The sequence below is a fragment of the Panthera tigris genome, chromosome C1, assembly GCF_018350195.1.
Source record: "Panthera tigris isolate Pti1 chromosome C1, P.tigris_Pti1_mat1.1, whole genome shotgun sequence".
NCBI classification, from domain to species: Eukaryota; Metazoa; Chordata; class Mammalia; order Carnivora; family Felidae; genus Panthera; species Panthera tigris.
The window spans coordinates 116,867,844-116,885,150 of NC_056667.1; the positions used below are offsets into that span (position 1 = coordinate 116,867,844).

Below are 17,307 nucleotides of genomic sequence, written 5' to 3' on the forward strand. Positions count from 1 at the left end.
TGGCAGGCATGGCCCAGGCAAAGGTGTGCAGCCTGGAGAAGGTACAATATGTCCAGAGAAAGTGGGGAGACCAGCCTCAGCAGAGCCGAGCAGAGAATTCAGGAGTGGGGAGTCACGAGTGGGAGACGCAGGCTCAGGCCAGGTTAAGGAGAAGGAAGGCTAAGGATCTGCCCGGCTCCCTCTCCCTGGCCCCTGCCAGCCCTCAGCAGCCCTGCCCGGGGCTGCTTGTCCCTTGGGGGCAGAAGTGGCTTTTGTGGACTTTCTTAATATCCTCTCTTGGTCTCTTGGGCACAAATCAGCATTTCACCTGTTCCCTGGCGGGGCAGGCTGCATGATAAGAAATCCAGGAAGTTCAACAAACTTGGAGGGCTTGGACATCCCCGTGGTTTATGCCAGAATAAACAAGGCCTCGCTCAGGGCTGCAAGGTCCTATCCCAGGGCAAACACTGCCCTTTGCCAAATAGGGAATTGTTTTTGCAAAAGCGGCCTGTGTGTGTGTGTGTGTGTGTGTGTGTGTGCGCGTGTGTGTGCGTGTGTGTGTGTGTGTGTGTGTGCGTGTGTGTGTGTGCCGGGTGGGCGGGACAACAGCGGTTCTATTGAGCCCCCTGACCGCTCACCCACTCGGGCTCTGACGTCATTCCTTACTAACCCCGCAACGATGGGGTCGGCACGGGGAGCAAACAGAGGGGAGACTCTTACAGCCATTAATGAAAGATACAAACGTTATTACAAAAGAAAAGAAAAAAGAATGAGCGATCCACCTGTAGCCTCTCAGCGGAGAAACATCATGTCCCTTGATCTTAAAGGGGCCCGTGAGGTTGGCAGGGAGCGGGAGAAGGAGCCAGACTCCTGACTGGGGAAACTTGAGTGCTTGAGGAACGTGCAAGGTGGCATGTAAGAGCAAAAGCCCAAGCTTTGGAGCCGACCTGGCTGGAATCTAAGTGCGGCCCCAGCATGCGCCTCGTGCAGGTCCTCTGGGCTTCCGTGAGCCTCTGTCTCTTCATATGGGAGCCCCTACCCATGGGGGGCCCTGGGTTTTATTGAGACAAGAGCCTCAAAAGCCCTCAGCTGTGCCCCCGGGCCTAGAGTAGACTTCGGAAAGCACGCCCCAGTCTCAGGTCTAGGGCAGCCCACAGATGGGCGGAGCAAACACAAGGTTACCTTCACGTGCGGCTGAAAGCGTGCGCGAAAACACGTTGCCTACAACTACACACCCGCACTGTGCACTGTCCACACACATGCGAGCGGCCTGTGTGTGTAGGCTCCGACTTGGGCTGATGCGTCACACATCACAGGCAGCTGCTTTGTAAACTGCAATAAAGTAATTTAACGCTAATGATGAAATCTATGCCCTACAGTGCTCGTTAATAGGAATTAAATGTATTTCAGGTAACAACACAGTGAGTAATTTGAGCAATAAACATCATGCAAACCTGGCCCGCGGTGGGACTGACGTGATAGGGTGTTCTCTGGCTCACGCTGGCCCCACGAGAGCGAGCCAGGCTCATACAGCAATCACTCGCCCCTGCAGAGGGCACAGGTCAGTGAATCACTGCACGTAGGGCTCTAAGGGCGGGCGCTACGTGTTGGGACTCACCTCACGAGCTACCGGTGTATCCCAGAGCTTCTCCTTCACCAATGATTCGAGAAGTCTCTCTGTTCACCCTGATACACCCTCACACACCGCTCTCCTCACCGCACCCTCTGGACTCTGTTCCTCCGCACCAGAAACCCACCCGCCCCTGACACCTTCGTTTGTCCCAGACCAGCCCCCAACCCCCACCCCGCCCACCCCGGAGCTGCAGCTATACCAGAGGTAAACCCACACATGCACACGCCTACGGTCGCACGTGTGCCTGCGCCCAGAGAAGCCTCTCGGCCACACACGCACATGTGTCCGCATGAGCCCTGCAGGCACACTAGATGCGCACCGAGCAGTACACGCTAGGAAACGAGTCCAAACCTGCTGGAACCCAGCGGAGGGAGACAGAACGGCCAGAGTCCCGCCAGCGCCCCTGCTCTCCGTTTTCCCCAACCTTTGCAGCAAGCCTCCGCTCCCACAATGCACCCTGGGCCAGCCAAATAAAGTCCAATCCTTCCAGGCCTTTGCTCACACTCTTAAGGGCCGATCTGTCTTCTCAAGGCTCAGTCGTCACCACCGTGAGGCAAGAGCCTCATTAGCGCTCCCGCAGGAAGAAAAGGCTAGGTTATGTTGCTGTCATGAAAAATACCCAAATCCTAAGAGGTTCGGATGGTTGGTGGGGGCCGGGTGGGGGCTGTGCTCCACTCAGTCACTCAGGGACCCAGGCCGCCAGCAGCTGATCACCGTTTTGTACCTTCCACCACCAGCTGCAGTGTCTTCGTTGGCTGTGGCAGAGGAGAGGAAGAAAGAGGCCTCAGGCCAGAGGAAGATGTGTCACCTGCATTCACACTGCACTGGCCGGAGTTAGTCACACGGGCCACCTCACTGCAAGAGGACAGAGACCCACGGTCTTCTACGTTTGCTACCGCTGTGGGAACAAATGACCACACACCTAGTGGCTTAAACCAGCACACGTTCATGCTGTTACAGTTCTGGAAGTCAGAAGCCCAAATGGCTCTCCAGGGCTAAAATCAAGGTGTCCGTGGGACTGGTTCTTTTTGAGGGCCCCAGGGGCACCTGTGCTCCTTGGCTCCTGGCCTCTCTCCTCCATTTTCAGAGCAAGCAAAGATAGCATCTCTCCTCTCTGGCCTTCTTCCTCCCTCTCGTAAGGACCCTTATGTCCACATGGATAATCTAGGACAGTGTCCCCATCTCAAAATCCTGTACTTAACAGGGGGCACCTGGGCAGCTGAGCGTCCGACTTCTGCTCAGGTCATGATCTCACCGTTCGTGAGTTTGAGCCCCGCGTCAGGCTCGCTGCTGTCAGTGCCGAGCCTGCTTTGGATCCTCTGTCTCCCTGTCTCTCTGCCCCTCCCCCACTCACACGCATGCGTGTGCACACGTACTCTCTCTCTCTCTCAAATAAATAAACATTAAAAAAACAATTCTGCACTTAGCCACATCTGCAAAGCTCCTTCTGTCACGTAAGGTAAGATTCATAGATTTGGGGGTTAGGACACAGCCCTCTTTAAAGGGTCAGTCTTCTATCGGCCGCGGTGTTCCAGAACCAAGAGTTAGGATATGGGATTTTGTGGACACACAGCATTGCCCTGTCTCGTCCTTGCTCACGCAGCCCCTCTTGAGCAGTAGATGAGCTCTGAAAGGGCAGGAGGAGGCCGTGAGCCTCTCTGCCCAGCAGGTGCCTGGCGCATAGCAGAGGCCTGGGAAAGTTTGCAGGAAGGGAGAGAGGAAGGAAAATATGAATGAATGTGGCAAGACCAAGAGGTGTGTGAGAACAGAAAAAGCAAGAGAGAAAGTAGGCAGACAGTAATGAATCTAGGGGTGATCACAGCATGCAATTTGGGGAGCTGTAGTGGAGGGCTCAGAGGGAAGCGGAGGAATGGTGAGGAATGTGGGCGGGAGAAGTTAGGAAAGAAAGGGTGGGAGGAGGCAGGAGACAGAAGGCCCCGGTCTGAGCCAGGCACGGTGCTAGGGGCTCTAAGACAGCATTGCGACAGGTCTCCACAACAACCTTGCGTGCCGCTCCGGGGAGACAGGGAAATGGGGACTCAGGAAGGACACATCCCTGATCCAGGTTCACACGGCTGGACAGTGGCTGGGCAGGAATTTACAGCCCTGTTTGGCTGGTTCTGAAACCAGCTGCCATCCCAGGACACTCAGCTCCGTGCCAAGCTCTGCCACAAGTGCAGTGAGCTCAGTGTCCCCACCTCTTAAGGTCTCAGGTCCTTTATCTGTAAAACGAAGAGGTCGGTCTGGGTGACCTTCGAGCTCCCTTTCAGCTCCAGCCTCCTGGGGTCCTTGGGCAGATCTGGTTCATCAGGACCAGCTCCCTGGAGGGATCGGGGGTCTGAACTTCTTCCCGCCGACAACAGACACACAGTTCCTTTTGTGTTGCCAAGAGACAATCCAGGGCAAGGAGGGAGAGGCCCATGGCAGAGATGACTCCATGCCCCAAAAATGAGAATCACAGCAGCCCACAAGATTGTGCAAGCTGCCCGGGATGCTGCCAGTCGGCCCTGGCCTGGAGGAGGGCTGTTTACACTCCCCGACTTTGTCCTTGCAGTTAACTCTGTGGCTGAGTGCACAGCCCTTAGAGCTGCCCGGGAGCATCTGTGTGGGGACAACAGAGATGGGCCTCACCAGGCCCTTTAACCCAGATACCAGACACCTGTTCATTCATTCGTTCATCCGTTCATTCATTCATTCATTCATTCATATACCCGTTCATTCCCTGGGTGTTTGCCAGGTGTTGTGCAAGGACTGGGGACATGGAGGTAAATAAGACAATGTCTTGATGAGTCTCCAGGACCTGAGAACCTCGAAGGAGAGTGAGGCACTAAATATAGATAATGACCCTCCCAGCAAGGTTGGTGCAATAGTAAAGGTATGTGCCTGGAGGTCAGGGAACGTAGGGCAGGGGACTTTGGTATCTCTCTATGGAAAATATTTAACTAATGGTTTAAAAAATCAAAACAAGATAATAACTTTATACTCAATTACCTTTAAAAACATTTTTTTCTCATGAATGTAGATAGGTGAGAATGTCACATTCAGTTTTATTTAAATTCCACCTGAGGCCTGATCAAGGAAAATCAACCTCAGTCATTTTGAGATCTTGCTGTCTGCTAGGGCCGTGCAAAGGTCCTGGGGTCTGTAGCTACTCATCCTCCCAGAGGGCATGCTCTTTGATATCCAGTGGCTGCTACTGTACGTCAGGCTAGAAGCTCAGGACCCTGGGTTATGGCTATCACTCCAGTCTTCTTGGACAGTGAGCTTTGGGAAATCACAGCCATGTCCTGGGGTGTGGCCATGCAGTGGGTGGGTGGGTGGGTGGGTTTGAGGTCCCACCTCTGGGACTCAAGGCCCCTTTGCAGGTGTTAGGAACCTTCCGCCTTCTTTCTTTCAACTCCTCCCTTTTACTGGAAGAAACTGTTTTACTGGGACAGCCTGCATGTTTTCTCTCTTGATCTTTCTTTTTCACAAAAACAAAACAACCAAAATCAACAAACAAAAAACAGGGAAAAAATGTTCCCTTCAAGCAGCTTTGTAGGACCCAAGGCTGGGTCCTACAAATGCCCCTGGGACTAGGGAGTCAGGAGGGGTCTGGCTACAAACCTGGGACACTGACAGGGAAACTTCAAGGGAGAAAACACAAAATTGTATTGCAATCAATTATCTCTCTTGCACAGGTATCTGTCTACTTTTATTTATCATTTCTTTAGGATGTATTTCTAAACAGCAAGCCAAAAGATCAGCACATTCTAAAGAATATTTTTCAAGTTGCTTTTCTAAAGGCTTACACACCAATTCACCGTCCCACCAGCTGTGTGCAAACATTACCTGTTTCGCTGCCCCGACACCAGTGTCAAGTATTAAGGTGTTTCCTTTACATCTTTGACAATTTTATAAATGAATTGCATTTCTTTGACCGTTCATGTCACTGACTGATTTTAGAAGTATAATTTTATTTTCAACGCTTCTTTTAAAGAAAGCAATTTCTGGGCAAGTGTGGGTGGACAGACCCTAGGGGTGCCATAGATCTTCCTAATGTCACTTCTCATGTGTCCTCACACATGTCTTACCTCGTCTGGGACATCTTCCCCACCTTGTCTGACTGTGAAATTCCAGCTGGTGTCTCCAGACCCTACATACACCTCCCCACCTCCAGAAACTTTCCCAGGCCTCCCCAAGGAGTGCAGGACCCTCTTCCCATGGGTGTCCCTAGAGCCTGGTTCATCCCTGGGCTCTTATATCCACTACTGTGTGTAACATGAGCCTGCGTTGTGGGCCTCACTGGGGCTCAGTTTCCTCCGTAACGGGTAGAATCATGCCTGTTGCTTGAGGTTGGAGTGAGCAAGAGAATGGATAAAGTCTAGAAAGTACCCCGCAAGCACTTGGCACTTGGTACATATTCGATGAATTTTAGCTATTATACTGTTATTATTACTATTACGATTCTCCTTCTGTCTCTGAAAGGCATAGGAGTGGCTTTTATCTCTGCATCTTTGGTTGCTGGCCCAGAATGTCAAAGGAAATCAGTCAAAGTGCTTATTGAGTAAGCATTTCACTGCCCTGGGCACCGGCTTGCCGTGGTACGACTGGGATGTGAGTAGAACCATCTCCTCTGGCAGGCAACTGATTAGATGGTTGGACACGGTCCCTTTGACCCACGCAGCCCGCCCACCCTCACCTGCTCCTGTTGGAGGCTGGGGAAGTGCATTCAGGAATTTGCATTCCCGCCATCTTGTTCCAGGAGTAGCCACGTGACCCACTTCTGGCCAATGAGACATCAGCAGGGAGCTCGTGGGAGACCTACTTTCCTGATGGAGCTGTGGCAGCCATCTTGCCACCTTGAGGAGATGAGTAGGTTTTTACATGCTAAGGGTGATGTGTAGAAAGCTGGAAAGAGACCAGTCTTTGTTGGCATCACCAGCAGTTAGCCAAGACCAGCAACCACCCATGTCCAGAATTCTTAATATGTTAGAAAAATAAACCTCCATTTGTTTAAGCTACAGTAAATTGAGTTTGCTGTTCCTTGAAGCCAAAGCTTCTGATACCTATAAACTTGCTTTAAGATGTTCACCAAATAGTACATCCCTTTCCTGCTTTTCCTTCTCGTTCCTTCCTTCCCTTTAAAAAGGAAAGCTGAGGAACCCCGGGAGACACCACCTGCTTCACCTAAACATCTCTCACCTTCTCTACCCCAAAGAGGAGCTGATAGTCGCAGAAGCCCTGAATGCCGAGATGAGGCACACACGGCCTGTAGGGACAGCCAAGAGAGGGTGGCTGGGAAGGCACCGGCTGGTCACCCAGGGCTCACCCTGTGGGAGGATCCACCCCACCCAGCTCCCCACTACCCGAGGGAAAGGGCAGCCTCTGGCGGCATCCAAATAAGGTGTGATGGGGCTCCCATCCCATGGGTCTTTAACTCATCCAGATCCCCCCCACCCCCACCCAAGCTCCTTGCAAGGAGTAAAGCCTGCCTTTACTAAGCGCCAGGAACTGATATTAATTGAGCATCTACTCTGTGCCAGGTTCTTTTCATTTCAAGGAGAGCCCTTTGACATAGGACTTGTCTATCTATTTGTAAAGGAGGACACCAAAGGACATAAGGGCCAAATAGCTCTCCCAAGGTCACACCAGCAGGAAGTGGGAGAATTTGGGTCCCCTCCCAGAGATAACCCCACAATGTGATATGTTATTTCAGAGGCTTTTTTATCTTCTGTTTCGCATACAAGCGCTATTCAGTCCCAACTAACTGAGTGCCTTTGTCCCGACTCTGCCTACCCTCTCCCCGAACACTCTCCACACTCTGCTGGCGTCTCATTCCAGCTTCCAGACTCGGCTTTCTCTCTCTCTAATCGTAAGTCACCGCCACTTGCGGAGAGCTCATGGCAATATTTTGCAACAGCCTTAAGAGTCGGCTGTCTTCTTCATCCCTGCTTTCCAGATGGGGAAACTGAGGCTCAGAGAGGGGCAGCTGCTGGCCTCTGCCAACAGCCAGCTCTGCCGGGGACAGCGTCCACAGAAGGCCTGGGGGCAGGCCACAGGGGTTGTATCCAGGTGAAGGTCAGGCCTCCCAAAACGCCCCGTCTGGCCCCTTCTCTCCTCCCCCACGCTCGGCCCTGCAAATTGGCTTTGACCTTTCTCGCCCCTGCCTTTGAGCTTCTCCGCATTCAACGGGAAACCACAAAGGGAGAAAGAGGGCGGGCTCGAGGGAGGGGCTCTTCCCGCCCGGGCCCCGGGGCCACGCCCCCGCAGGCGCACGAGGCCTCCAGGATCTGTTTGCACAGTTGGGGCGCTTGCCTCCGCACCCCACCTCCGGAAGAAAAGCACCACGAGGTCATCTGTTTACTCTGGGATTAGCGGCTCCCAGCGGGAGCTCTTTTCCTCGGAGATGAAAAGAAAGCGGACAATCTGTCAGGTAAACAGGCGACATTGTTCCCGACGATGTCAGGGCCCCTTTGTAGGCCGGCCTTTGAGGTCAGTGGCTCCCTCTTGCAGGGAGAGCGCTTACTCAAAGGAAATGAGAGGCCCTGGCTGTCGCGCAGGTCCCCTGCTGCAGTTTAAGTGGGGACAAAGGGCTCGGACAATTGGTGACTTTCCTACATAGCCCTCTCCTCACTTGCCTCTCCCGGTGGGTCGCTTGATGAGCCCAACAAGCCGGGCGTGGAGCCAGTGTCACAGATGGAGAAACTGAGGCTGATGGCAGCTTCTCCCAAAACAGAAGAGTGCTCCTGGCATTCCGGGAGGTAGTGGCTGGAAGGAAAGCAGGACCTCACTCTTCAGAGGGGGGAAGCGGGGAGCCAGAGAATTGGTGGTACGTGATTTCTAGCCTAGGTGCCTCTCTGGTGGATGGGTGGGGAGCACTTGGGAGCCATAACCGTCCCCACCAACAAACTGTTCAGTTTTACGGATCCTTGGACTACTTCAACAGCGACCGGGGTGGTGGTTGTGCCTGGTTGCTCTGCCATGTATGTGACAAAGTATCATCTTTGGAAGAGGGAAAGTGTGGAGACCCCAGTCACACACGTGTGTGTGCCTGGGAGTCAGGATCCCTGAGTTCGAGATGGGCTCTGCCCCCCATTTGCTCTGTGGCCTCAGGAAAGCCGCTTGCCCTCTCTGGGCTGCAGTTTTGTTGTCCGTCAAACAAGACATAAGGTGCTCTCCGGGGGCCCTTCCCCTCAGACAGCAGGGACGTCTGGGGAGACCACAGATCTCCATTTAGGAGAAGCAAACGGAGGAGGGTGAACAGCCCTTCCTGGAAGGAGGGGGCTGCTTGAACCCCATGCCCACCTCTGACACTCAGAAGGCCCGTGAGGCAACGGGAGCCACAGTGGCAATGCTCCAGGCAGGGTCTGGCCAGGGGAAGAGAGCACTGTCGTGAGGTGATAAGACCACAGGCCTAAGGACACTCTGACCGGATCCAGTTCCGAGCCTGTCACTCACTCACTCACTCGCCCACCAGAAGCCCAACATCAGGCAAGTGACTCAGCATCCCAGCCTATGAAGTGGCACCCATGGGGCCTCCCCACCCCCAACCCTGCCCTGCCTGGGTCTCCTGGATGGAGAGGTCCCGGGTGAGCAGGAACTGGGGCTGTCCCCGATGCTGCCGCCACCATTAGGTCCTGTCCACCTTCAGGCCTCCCTCTCCCAGACACTCCCACCGTTGGCCTGCCCCAGGAGGAGACTCGTCCTCCGTGCTGTCCAGACACCAGCCTGCAGGGGACAGGGCCACAGCATAGAATCATCTAATTATTCTCCTAAAGTACAGGAAGAGTTGAAAGAAGGCCGGGTGGAAAAGGGCCCAGGGCACTGGCCTGATGGATCAGGCATCTACCAACCACAAAACTGCCTCTGGGAGGAACCCAGGTGCCACCTGGACCTCGGTGGGTCTCTTGAGGGCACCTGCGGACCAGACATGTGTCCAGTCTCCCACTCCCGGCCAGGCACCAGCTCTCAAGTGACCCTGAGCCTAATATTCGCCAGCAGGAGGGAAACCGGAGGCCAGAATGTTCTCACCTACTATTCCAGGATCCGGAGCCAGTCCCTGGAGACCCGGAGGGAGAGGGGTTACCAGGACGGAGCTCAGCCTCTCTTCTGAGGCTTCCCAGGACTGAGTGAGAGCTAGCTCATGGGGCTGTCCCTTCTAGGTCCCCAGCAGAGCTGTGTATGAGGTCTGTGGCCCTGGGCAAGTGACTTGCTTTCTCTGAGGCTCATCTCACCATATAGATAGGCATTGGAGGGAATGGGCCTTTTGCTTGAGGAGACCCAGGCTTTCCATCCACCCTTCTCTGCTTCTTAACTCCTAGAAACAAGGTCAAGACCAGCCCCCAATGACCAGGGTTTTCGGGAATCCTGATATTTTGGCGGGGACTCAGAGGCAGGTGCCAAAGAAGGAGTTTCTAGCTGGGCCCAGAGATACATTGCAAACACCATTCATTCCTCACTTTCCTTTTTCTCTTTTAAAGGTTGCCTTAGGGATCTGTTTTTAATTGGATTCAACTGGATAAACGTGGTCCAAAGACTTTTCTGTGATGTGGATCCACCTGGACCCTGCTCCCACATTGGTGCCTACCACGTTACGAGGCAGCTAATTCCATCGGCCGATATTTCTGACTTCTAGAAAGTGCTGCACCTAACCAGACATTTGCCCGTCTTCCTGTAGCTTCTACCTGTGAGCCATATTCTGGCCACCCAGCGCTGTGCATCCCCTGTGCGTGCGGGAGGTGGGAGGGAAGGGTCCGGTCAGACCAACTGGGGTTTGCGTGCCAGTATCTCCACTTACCAGCTGAGTGACCCTGCCCACGTGATTTAACCTTCCTGTGCCTCAGTTCCCTCATCTGTAAAGTGGGGTAGGAGTCACTGCAGAGGACTGTTATGGGACACGGCTGAGATGACAGCAGGAAAGCTTTTAGCTCAGGGCCCAGCACCACAGTAATTATTTGCCATTATGACTGTTATTTCTTCATTCGTATCTGCAGCGCCTTGAAAATAACTGAGGGCTCCCCTCATAACACCCTCACCTCGCTACCGACTCGTCTTCCTCAGACCGAACATACGCAGCCCTTCCACACGGTTGTCACCCCGTGGCTGGGTCTTAGACTCCGACACCCAGGCCAGCTTCACCCAAATCCCCAAATGGGAAAACTTGGAGAAGGAGCAGGCCTCTTCTGATTTTTAAAGACTAACCAGTAGAAATGGGAGAAGCTTGAGCACAGCAAAGGGTAAAACCAGAACCAGTAATTACGCATCCCAGGGAGGCCGAGCTCAGCTCAGAATAATGAACTGTTGTCCTTGCTGAGACTAGAGCTGTCCAAAGGTGGGAAGAGCTGTCTCTGGGCCATTCTGGGGAGCCACTCTGGGGAGTGGGCTCCCCATCCCTGGGGGTATTCAAGGTGGATGACCATCTATCAGAGATGCTGTAGAAGAGATTCCCGCGCTGAGTGGGAAATTGAAGTAAATGACATCAAATATAAGTTCATCACGATGAAGAAACAAGAAATGCCTCCTTTATTCGTTCAGCCAGTGTGGACTGCTGAGCACCTAGCTATGACTACCTCTGTGCTGGCTACTCTCCTGGGTGCACAGTTCACACTAAGAGAAGGACCTTAAATCGGGAAGTACTTCATGAAAACAGGGTTACTTTGAAGGTGCTCCTCGCCTCCACTTTCGCATCTGTAAAATGGGTGGGGCTGTAACAGCGCTTACCTCCCAGGCCCAGCCTCCAGACACCCTAGTGGCCTGGAACGGTCCTCGTTGTTAGTATCGTCAGGATGCTGACTGCTCCCCAAATCCAGGGAATGTTTTCCTTTTTTTCACAGAAGACTCAAACCGTTCGGTATGTGTTAAATCAGGTCCCAAAAATCCGGCCCAGCCAAGAGCCTCACCCAGGGCAGCCGGGACTGGCTGGGACTGGAACTGGAGAACGACATCACACCAGTTCTTGGACCACATCCAAAGCCAGCCGCGCGGCAGAGACATGAGGTTTGCTGAACGTACGTTATTTGCTACCATCATTTCTCAGGAATGGTATCCAAGGGCCAAACAAAGCCATTTTTCTCTGAAGCGGCTTAATTGCTTTGTAGGGGAAAGGGTGGTTCTAACTCTGAATCCAACTGGGCACTTCAAACACATAAGCCCCTCAGAAAATCTGATGTCAGCTGATTGCTTGCTCCTTCTTCCTCGTATTGCAGGTCACGTGGTCCTCACCTGCTGCCTGAACTGGGCCCAATAGGGGTCACAGCCAAGAGGACTTAGATCAGATCTGGCTCTGCGTGTGGTCCTTGGGGTCAGATAATGGGCTGGCACTCGGACTTCTGGTGAGGTTTTGGGTCCTTCTAAGACAAGGCCAGAAGAGCTTGGGCTCCAAAGTCAGGCCACTGGGCTCCTGGTCCTGGCCCTGCCACTCACCACCTGCGTGACCTTATGCAGATTACTTAACTTCCCCAAGCCTCTGTTTCCTCGTCTGTGAATTGGCACCAATAAGTCCTACCTTTGAAGAACTGGGAAGACTCAGTGAGACCACCCCGAAGGCCCGGAGCACAGAAGACCCACAGAACTGCCACTCCCCTTCCCAGAGCTTCATAAAGCAGTGCTGTGCTTTCCACCTGCTGGAAGCTGTTATGTGTGTGTCGGGAAATGCGGGAGCATGAACACACCCCAAGAGGACCCAGGAGAAAGGAGCAGGACCGAACTGAAGGCTAGAGCCTGGGGAAGCCGGTTTTGGGGGAAGGAGGAAGAAGGAGCTTCGCTGCTGTGCACTTGACCTTTCAAGAGTTTTTAAGAACCTTCCAGAGACTGCAGGGGGAGAATCTGAACTCTTGCCTGAGGAGAAGGCTCAGAATGAGTGGCCAAAAGAGTGGGCAAGTGAATCACCGAAGATGTATGCCACCGAGGATGGGCAGAGACGGCCTGGGAGACCCAGCAAGGTTTGGGGCCCTACATGAGGACTGATCAGGACCAACTGTGATCAGCTCAGAGGTTCACTGTAAACAAGGGAGCCCCAGTCCATGCCCCTGGGAGCTTGGGACTCCGAGGCGAATTCCATAGTCCGTCCTTGGTGAGTACCAGTATTACCTGGAGAACCAGTACAAATACAGCAGACCAAGCCTCCTGCTTCTGGAAAGATGGGAGTAGATGCACTTTCCCCTGTTTCACCTTCTAAGTACAACTAAAAACCTTGAACATCACATATAAAACAAACAGAAGAGGACTCTGAAAAGTGGAGAGAAGGCCCACTGGCTAGGGGATTGGGACCCGAAGAGCCACACAGTGGTGAATTGGCTGTGTTTTATTTTTTTTAATTTTTCTTTTGCTTCATATACACCAGATTTGGACCAAAAGAGTGAACAACCCAGAAACACCAACAGACACGAACAAACAAAAAATTGTCCCCACAAAAGCCTGCTCTCTGTAACCACAAGACCAAGAAAGGGGCAGTCTGTCAAGACAAAACCTTTTTTTTTTTTTTTAAACTGCGGTAAAATCTACATAACCAAAAATTTACCGCCTTAACCATTTTTTTACAGTTTGATGGCATGAAGCGTGTTCTCACTGCTGGGCAAACCCTACTGCCATCTTTCCCCAGAGCTCTTTTCATCTTGCAAAACTGGAACGCTGTCCCCACTAAACCACTCCTCATTCCTGCTGCCCTCAGCCCTGACCACTATCATCCCATGTTCTGTCTCTCTGAATTTGACAGCTGTAGGGATCTCGCATAAATGGAATCATACGGTATTTGTCTTTTTGTGACTGGTTTATTTCACGTGGCATAACATCCTCAGGGTTCACCTGTGTGGTCGCAGGTGTCAAAACTGCCTTGCTTTTTAAGGCTGAATACTATCCCGTTGTGTGTGTGTGTGTGTGTGTGTATACACCACATTTTATCTATGCATCTATCAGTGGACACGCGGGGTGCACCCACATTTTGGCTATTGTAAAGAATGCTGCTATGAATATAGGTGTACAAAGATCTCTTCAAGACCCTGCTTTCAGTTCTATACGTATATGCCCAGAAGTGACATTGCTGGATTGTATGATAATTCCACTTTTAATTTTTTGAGAAGATACTCTGCAGCATTTTACATGCCCACCGGCAAAGCACAAGGTTCCAGTTTCTCTACACCCTCGCCAATGCTTATTTTCTGTTTCTGTTCTGGTTTTTTGTGTTGTTTTGTTTTGTTTTTTGTCTCTTTTAAATAGCTGTTGTCCCGGGGCGCCGGGGTGGTTCCGTCAGTTAAGCGTCCGACTTCAGCTCAAGTCACGTTGTCGCGGTTTATGAGTTCGAGCCCCGCGTCAGGCTCTGTGCTGACAGCTCAGAGCCTAGAGCCTGCTTCGGTTTCTCTCTCTGCCCCTCCGCTGCTCACACTCTGGTCTCTCAAAAATAAATAAACATTAAAAAAAAAAAGTAAGTAAATAGCAGTTGTCCTAATAGGTGTGAGATGGTATCTCATTGTGGTTTTGATTTACATTTCCCTACTGATTAGTGATGTTGAGCTTATCTCTATTGGCCACTTGTATATCTTCTTTGGAAATATGCCTGTTCAAATCCCTTTCCCATTTTTAAATCAGGTTGTTTGTTGTTGTTGTTGTTGTTGTTGAGTTGCAGGAATTTTTTATGTATTCTGGATGTTAACCCCTTATCACATACATGGACTTGTAACTATCTTGTCCCATCCTGTGGGGGTGCCTCTGTGGCTCTGTTGATTGTGCCCTTTGATGCACAGTGTTTCATTTCAGTGAATTCTAGTTTTATCTATTTTCTCTTTTGTTGCCTGTGCTTCTGGTGTCCTATCTGAGAAACCATTGATAAATCCAATGTCATGAAGATTCCCCACTGTTTTCCTCTAAGAGTTTTATAGTTTCAGTTCTTGTATTTAGGTCTTTGATATCCATTTGGATTTAATTTCTACACACGATGTAAGATTCCAACTTTGCTCATATATAGATATAGATATATAGATATAGATTAGATATAGATATAGATATAGATAGATATCCAGTTTTCCCAACACCACTTGTTGAAAACCATTTATTCTCCATTGAATGGCACCCCTGCTGAAAATCATATGACCATGTATTTGAGGATGCCTTAAGACAGAAAACTTTTAGTCAGGAACCACCCAGTCAAATGCTACAGGGAGGAAAAAATGGCCTCGCTCCACCCCTGCCACCAAAAGCCACTTGGAAGCCTAGATTCCCACTCAGGCTGTGGTGTGAAACCGCATTACCTTACTGGGTGATGCCAGAGGGAAGCCAGGACTTTTATTCCCCCCTTGACATATCCTCCTCTTTTTTAAAAAAGATTTTCTTAAGTAATCTCTACACCCAACATGGGACTCAAACTCACAACCTGGAGATCAACAGTTAATGTTCTATCCACTGAGCCAGCCAAGCAGCCCCCTCCCCCACCGCCAGCACTTTTCAAGATTTTTTTTTAAACACTTCCCCCTTTGGCTCATAGATTACTTTTTTTAATTTCTAGTTTGATTCCACTGGGGTCAGAGAAAACACTCTGTAGGATTTGAATTCTTTTACATTTGTTGAGGGTTTTTTTTTTTTTATGGTCCACGATATGATCTATATTGATATATGTTCTGTGGGCACTGGAGTGTTATTCTGTTGTCGCTGGGTGGAGTATTTGGTCAATTGGATCCTGGTGTCTGATGTTATTCTGATCCTGGTGTTGAGTTACTCTGTATCCTTGCTGATTTGCTGTCTCGTGGTCAACTGAGAAGTGTGTTGAACTCTCCAGCTACATTTGTAGATTTATCTACTTCCCCTGTCAGCCCTGCCATTTTTCACTTCACATATTTTGCAGTGCTGTTGTTTGCTGCATCCACATTTGGGTTTGCTAGGTCTTCTTAATGGATTGACCTTTTTATCATTACATAGTTGTCCCTTCTTGTCTCCAATCACTTTCTTTGCTCTGAAGTCTACTTTGATATTAATATAGCCACTTCCATTTTCCTTTGATTAATGATTTCATGATTCATCCTTTTATTTTCAACTTACCTATATCACTATATTCAGAGGGGATTTCTTACAGACAACTCATAGTCGGGTTCTGTTTTACTGTCAACTCTGCCCATCTCTGTCAGTTAATTGGTGTATTTAGATCTTTTATGTTTAATGTAGTTGTTGATACTTAGAGTATAAGTCTGCCATTTTGTTTTTTGTTTTCTGTTTGTACTCTGTTGCTGTTGTTTTTTTTCTGTTATCTTTTTCCTTCCTTCCTTCCTTCCTGTGGGTTACTTGAACATTTTTAAAATTCCATTTGACTTATCTGTAGTGATTTTGAGTATATCTTTTTGTATAGCATTTTTCATGGTTGCTCTGAAGAGATGGGGTCCATAGAGGCAGTTATGGGAGCTTCCCTAAGGAGGTGTCATGTCAACAGAGACCTGAAGGATGAACAGGAGTTAGCTGGATAATGTTGGGAGAGCACAAAAAGTTCACTCCAGGGAAAGGGAACAGCATGTGCAAATGCCTGGAGACAAGATTTCTCCCTCTGGGGAAAGCCAGCCACCGTGTTGTAAGGTCACTCAAGCAGCCCTATGAGAGGCCCATGTGATGAGAATGGAAACTTCCTGCCCTGTCTCTCTCCTCCCTTCATGACAGAGTAGCTACACCCCAGCTATCCACTTCCTCACCTTTCACTCGCTTCTCAAACCACTTGGCTTGGTTTCTTCCTATTCCCACACCCAATCCACCAAAATGGCTCTGGCCAAGGCCCCCTGTGACCCTCTGGTTTCTAGTCCTGTCAGGCACTTCGTAATCTTCATTTACTTGTCCCTTCAGTGGCCTCCAACATGGCACTCCCACCTCTACTCACTGGAGACCCCTCCCCTTATTCCATGAGGCCTCCAGTGCTCAGGCTTTTCCCAGGCCCATCAGGACCCAGCCCTTCAGCCACCCTTCCTTCTCTGGTCTGTGCCTGTTCTGGGGCAACTTTGATGCTCAACACCTCAAGGCCATACACCGGCTCTGTCCTCACTCCTCAGCTCCAGACCTGCGCACCACCTGACCCCTGGATGGCCCTCAATGGTCCTCCTTCAGACTCCTGAACTTGTTGTCATCCCCAGAGATCTGCCTCACTTCTTGGCTCCTAGGCTTGCTCAGTGGTGTCCCCTGGTTAGTCTGCTGCCCCAAGCAGGAGTAGAGGCATCAGCACTGACCCCCTCTTCCTCTTTACTCCCCAAGTCCAAATCACCAAGCCCTGTCACCTTCCTTTACCCCTCGATTTCTCTTGGCTCCTCTTTTCTCTACCTGCACGTACCCTTGCCCCTGGATCAGGCCTGTAGGTCTCCCACCTGGATCCTCTTAATTGCTGTCTCTGCCTGCCTCCTTGTACTTATCCAGATCCCAGTCCATCCCACACATCCCAGAGTGCCCTTTGTGAAGCTGCACTGTGCCCCACCTCTGCTTGACAATGCCCCCCGCCCCCCCACTCAGAGCTCCCCAGGGCTTTAGTTTTGAGCTCATTCTCCTCACCTGGCCCACAAGGACCTGCCTGACCAAGGCCTGCCTCGTCTCCACCTCACCTGGACCACACCCCCTCCCTCAGCCATTGTGCTCTTCTAACATTGTCTCTGTTATTGCATAACAAATTCCCACCAAACTTGGTAGCTAAAACAACAATAAACATTTATGACCTCACATGGTTTCTGAGGGACAGGAATTCAGGAGTGGCTAGGCTAGGC

General features: G+C 51.0%; 2 long non-coding RNA genes across 4 annotated transcripts; one reads left to right on the forward strand and one right to left on the reverse strand.

Moving 5' to 3' along the window:
- Positions 1-7,793: 7,793 nt before the first annotated feature.
- On the forward strand, positions 7,794-13,342 carry LOC122240876. 3 transcript variants are annotated; one of them, XR_006220619.1, is made up of 3 exons: positions 7,818-8,027; positions 10,085-11,601; positions 11,800-13,342. It is a non-coding gene; the product is annotated as an uncharacterized LOC122240876 (long non-coding RNA). The 3 variants fall into 3 exon arrangements; XR_006220618.1 differs by having other exon boundaries at positions 7,794-8,027; positions 10,075-13,342; XR_006220617.1 differs by having other exon boundaries at positions 7,794-8,027; positions 10,085-13,342.
- Positions 13,343-15,062: 1,720 nt separating this feature from the next.
- LOC122240878 lies at positions 15,063-17,037 on the reverse strand. Its single transcript, XR_006220622.1, has 2 exons — positions 16,884-17,037; positions 15,063-16,008 (listed from the first exon to the last, which is right to left on the reverse strand). It is a non-coding gene; the product is annotated as an uncharacterized LOC122240878 (long non-coding RNA).
- Positions 17,038-17,307: the final 270 nt, after the last annotated feature.